This window comes from Mixophyes fleayi, unplaced genomic scaffold, assembly GCF_038048845.1.
Source record: "Mixophyes fleayi isolate aMixFle1 unplaced genomic scaffold, aMixFle1.hap1 Scaffold_35, whole genome shotgun sequence".
Taxonomy (NCBI): domain Eukaryota; kingdom Metazoa; phylum Chordata; class Amphibia; order Anura; family Limnodynastidae; genus Mixophyes; species Mixophyes fleayi.
The window spans coordinates 1,858,193-1,863,878 of NW_027447498.1; positions in this window are offsets into that span (position 1 = coordinate 1,858,193).

Genomic DNA, 5,686 nt, shown 5'->3' on the forward strand with positions numbered 1-5,686 from the left:
TCTCAGTACAAGGGAAAGGGCGGAACACAGAGTTATGTAGGCTTGACCATGAATAATTTAGATACTATGGACGTCTACAAACATAAACTACCCTAGTTGGATCAAGACGCAGACGGAACACACGTCAAAAAATACAGAAAAAGTGCGTCAGGAATTACGTGGGGCAAGTAGTAAGCTAGCTGTGGGAACTGGTCGTAGCTTGGTAGGGTTTTACAAGTGGGATGCAACTGGGGTTGCATGCCACTCGTAATACCCTACCAAGCTGCGGCACTCTCCCACTCCTGCTCTTTCATGTACATCTTAGACGCACATTGCGTCTGACTTTAAAAGAGGTCCTAAGAGTAGAAGAGAGATTTTATTCATACTCTGTGAGAGATAGTAAGCACACCATTATATGGGAAACGGTAAGTTAAGAGAGTTTCTAATAAGTATTGGAGGTTGTATAGAGTTAGCATATAATTGCATAGGAGGGGAATGGTGTGAGAATAGTCTTGAATCTAAAGAGGCCAAAGATGGAGATGTTAAATAATGCATTTAGAGAGAGAAGATAGATATATAGATATATATATATATACATATATATTGTGGCAAAGAGGCATATTTGTCACAGTTCAGTTCCCTATAAGAAAATAGGTAGAAATGCTGCTAGTCTGCAGCAACAAGCTGCAGACAGGGTTCAATTTTCCCTGGGATCTTCTTTTAGCACATACACATACAGGTGTTCCACATGGATGTAATTGGTTTGTTTTGCTGTGATTTGTTTGTAGTCCTTGGGTGGAGGATAAAGACACTGGGCCTGATTCATTAAGGATCTTAACTTGAGAAACTTCTTATTTCATTCTCCTGGACAAAACCATGTTACAATGGAAGGGGTGCAAATTAGTATTCTGTTTTGCACATAAGTTAAATACTGCCTGTTTTTTCATGTAGCTGAAACTGTTTAGCCATCCTGACAACTGCTAATAAACAGTGAAATGGTTCAGCAAACCTGTGTGAGGCTGCAGTGATTGCAGTACTTTATCACAATATATATATGTATATACACATATATATAAATATATATATATATATATATATATACAAGTGTATATATATATATATATATATGTATATATATAGAGAGAGAGAGAGAGAGATGTGTGTGTAATCTCTCTCTCTCTCTCTCTCTATATATATATATATATATATATATATATATAGATATATATATATGTATATACATATACATACATATATTGTGATATAAGCCATTACCGCTGCAAAAAGGGGACCAACTTCGTACAAAAGTATATGTATTTGAAAACATTGTCATTGCAGTCCCTGCTGGTGTAATGGTCAAGCGTCCGAATACTTTTGTCCATATAGTGTATATGTATGCATATATATATATATATATATATATATATATATATATATATATATATATATATATTTATACATATACATATACATTATAGGGACAAAAGTATACATATAGTGTATATGTATGTATATATATATATATATATATATATATATATATATATATATATATGGACAAAAGTATTCGACCGCTTGACCATTACACCAGCAGGGACTGCAATGACAATGTTTTCAAATACATATACTTTTGTACGAAGTTGGTCCCCTTTTTGCAGCGCTAACAGCTTCCACTTTTCTTGGAAGATTTTCCGCAAGATGTTGGAGTGTTTCTGTGGAAATTTGTTATGAGGGCAGGCACTGATGTTTGATGAGAAGGCCTGGCTCGCAATCTCTGTTCCAGTCCATCCCAAAGGTGTTCGATGGGGTAAGGTCAGGGCTCTGTGCAGGCCAGTCAAATTCTTTCACACCGAACTCATCAAACCATGTCTTTGTAGTTCTTGCTTTGTATACTGGGACACAGTTTTTTTGGAATAGAAAAGGGCCTTCCCCAAACTGTTGCCACAAAGCTGGAAGCATAGCATTGTCCAAAATGACTTGGTATGCTGAAGCATTAAGATTGCCCTTCACTGGAGATAAGAGGCCTAGCCCAAACCCTGAAAAACAGCCCCATACCATCCATTATCCCTCCTCCACCAAACTTCACAGTTGGCATAATGCAGTCAGGCAGGTAACGTTCTCCCAGCATCCACCAAACACCATGCATTTTGCAGTTCTCTGGATAGACACCAGGCAAGACTGGCAGGTATAATTAATTTACACAGAAGGAAGAAAGAGGGAAGGAAGATAACTGGACACAGCAGAGAAGTACCGGACACTGAATACCAGGATTAGCTAAAAAGCATAGGATGCTGAATATCAGTCTATGCAGAGAAATACCAGACACTGGATACCAGGATTCGCTGATTAGCTATCTAGACATGAAAATCTGGCACCATATTGCCAAAACAGGGGTTTTAAATAGGTTGGAGGATAAGGGGGAGTGGAAGGCAATCAGCCAATGCAGGGATAGGTAAGATTATAACAGACGGGAATACGCATGCGGTCTTCTGGAATCAAAGATGTCATGTGACTGCCTTTGCCCAACTCTTGTTGACTTTAGGTTGATCTTGACCTTTTTTTGGATTTGGTACTGCATCTACCAGTTTCTTGCTGAATCTGTCCTGTCTTTGTAATTGATTTTTGTGTTTGTGAACTTAGAAGTATGTATCCATGTGGCTTATAGATAGGGTACCTTGTTGTCCTTGTTGATAAACGCCTTTCATAAGATCTGGGGGTAACAAAGTACCAGTAACACAACTCACAAAAAGAGAAAGAACATACTTGCCTTGTCACTATCAACAGGGAAATAGCCCAGACATGACATCCTATTCCAATTTATCCTTGTAATGCAAATGCATGATTGTCAGCAGAAAGCTAGGCAGCCTGCCCCAACCAGCAGTTTGGAATTAAGTATATTACTCCATATATCCCTTGGAATACGTACCATGGTCCATACCATGCGTGATTGTGGCGCATTCGTACATGGATATGTAGAGTGTTGCATGTCGCAATAAGAGCGTGTTTGAATGAGGATGGGACAACGCCGGAGGAGAGTGATAGGTTGAAGAGGTGTGCGAGGTAAGAGCAGGCAGTAGGAGAGAGAGAGCGAAGGAGGTACTCAGCCTCTGCGCTGGCCTCCGCCTACAACCTGCACCCTGGCCTCTCAGCCCGCCTTCTTGGGGCTCAGGACTTTAGGTGCCCTTCCAGACCTGTTAGAGGGGTCTTATATGCCACTCTTCACAAACTACAAATAAACTAACTAGGGGCTATCTTCCTTCTAAACTATCCAGAGCATAGCACCCAATTCTATCACTATAAGGGTCTACCACCCTCAGGTGAGTACCTCCTTCGCTCTCTCTCTCCTACTGCCTGCTCTTACCTCGCACACCTCTTCAACCTATCACTCTCCTCCGGCGTTGTCCCATCCTCATTCAAACACGCTCTTATCTCCCCTATCCTCAAGAAACCCAATCTTGACCCCACCTCCCTTGCAAACTACCGCCCCATCTCTCTTCTCCCATATGCCTCCAAATTACTTGAGCGGATTGTCTGCAGCCACCTCACCAGACACCTCTCTGACAACTCCCTCCTTGACCCTCTCCAATCCGGCTACCGCCCCCTCCACTCCACCGAAACAGCCCTGGCTAAAATCACTAATGATCTCCTATCAGCCAAATCCAAGGGTCACTTCTCTATACTTATCCTCCTTGACCTCTCCGTGGCCTTCGACACCGTGGACCACCCCCTCCTGCTGCAAACTCTTCTCTCTCTTGGCCTCTCTGGTTCTGTCCATGCCTGGTTCACCTCATATCTTGCTAACCGCTCCTTCTCTGTATCCACGTCTGGTTCTTCCTAAACCCCCTCCCCTCTCCCTGTAGGAGTCCCTCAGGGCTCTGTTCTTGGCCCTTTACTCTTTTCACTCTATACTTCCTCCCTTAGGGCTCTCATCTCCTCGTTCGGTCTTCAGTGTCACCTATATGCTGATGATATTCAACTCTACATCTCTTCTCCTAATCTTTCCTCCTCCCTCCTCTCTCGTGTAACTGACTGCCTATCAGAAGTCAGTAATGTGGAAACTCTGTCTGTTTAACTCTTAATCCAAGTGAAGTTTTGATGTAAACTGCATTAGTAGTAAACAGGACTATTGAAGGAGTGTAATATATCGGCAGATTATGTCTGATGATTTGATATACTGTTGATCGATTAGAAAATACCTGCATATTATTTTTACTCGCTTTCTTTTTAGTTCATCACACTTTTCGTTTTTAGTATTTTGCGTGTTTTAATAAATCTAGCGTGCAGAAATAAAACATCAAATTATTTTATTTGGATTCAATAAAGTTAATGATTTTATATTTTAATATGCCCAGGAGTATAGGATAAGAAGATGCCCATCCTTTTTCTTTATTGATTTACAAACTGCAAACTTGTAGATCTCAAGCTTGTTACATGCTATCCAGCTTCCCAGTAATAATATAGTAACACTTAACTCAAGTTATTACAGCACAACCCACAATTAATGCTATTATACATAAACCCGTGTAAATAATATTTCTGATGTCATCACTTGGTGTTAATTAGGGGGACTTGTGTGTTAAAAGGAATAACACACCAACTAATGCAAATTAAGAATAGTAGTCAACTTGAATTTCCATAGCCATGAGATCATGAACCGACCATTAAATACACTGAACATGGCAATAAGCAGGCACTTTTCAATGCAAACAGATTGTGTTGGACCAATGCAATGAGATTAAAATTGTAAAAATTGGTCTTCCACATGACAATCCGATTGCAACAATCATTGTGGGGCAACTTGTGTGTCCGTTATAAGTTGATCCAATTTATAAACAGTCGTGTAGCATTCATATTTTATCTAGCTACTCAGTTTCTGTACTCTGCAGTTTCCCATTTTCTGTTCTGTGTGACTTCCTACATTATATTTCATTTTATATTATATTTTATTATAGTTCAGGTCTGGGGGTAAATGTATGAACCTCCGGATTCTTCAACTCCGGCAAGTTCAGCGTCTGCAGCGCTTAAATTTAAAGCGGCGCTGCCTTGTAAAGGGAAGTCTCCCTTTACAAGGCAGCGCCGCTTTAAATTTAAGCACTGAAGACTCTGTACTCGCCGGAGTTGAAGAATCCGGAGGTTCATACATTTACCCCCTGATGTGCATAGAGGACTTACATTCCCCACAATAACACCCTTGGGTGTATATTTACTAAACTGCAGGTTTGAAAAAGTGGAGATGTTGCCTATAGCAACCAATCCGATTCTATCTGTCATTTTGTAGAATGCACTAAAGAAATGAAAGCTAGAATCTGATTGGTTGCTATAGGCAACATCTCCACTTTTCCAAACCCGCAGTTTAGTAAATCTACCGCTTGGTGTATAAATGCCAGTGAAAACATGTCAAAAATAAACATCAAATATAAACACCTTTGAGAGCGTTCCCCAATGTTTTCACTTGCAGTAAAGACAAGTCAATGGAGAAATGTAGGAAAGAACGTGAATAGGTATGAGGTCAGCGGAGACAATGGTTTCCACAGTCGAACCAGGTTACATGCCAATGGGTTTAAAGTTGCCAAATACTTGAAAATAATACCAGTTGCTCTTTTCTATAAAGCAAGCTGTCCCTAAGTACCAGCCACCTACAAACACAATGAAGGGAACCATTGTGAATGTTGCCTACAAATTAATTCAGTTGGGCAGGGCCATCTTC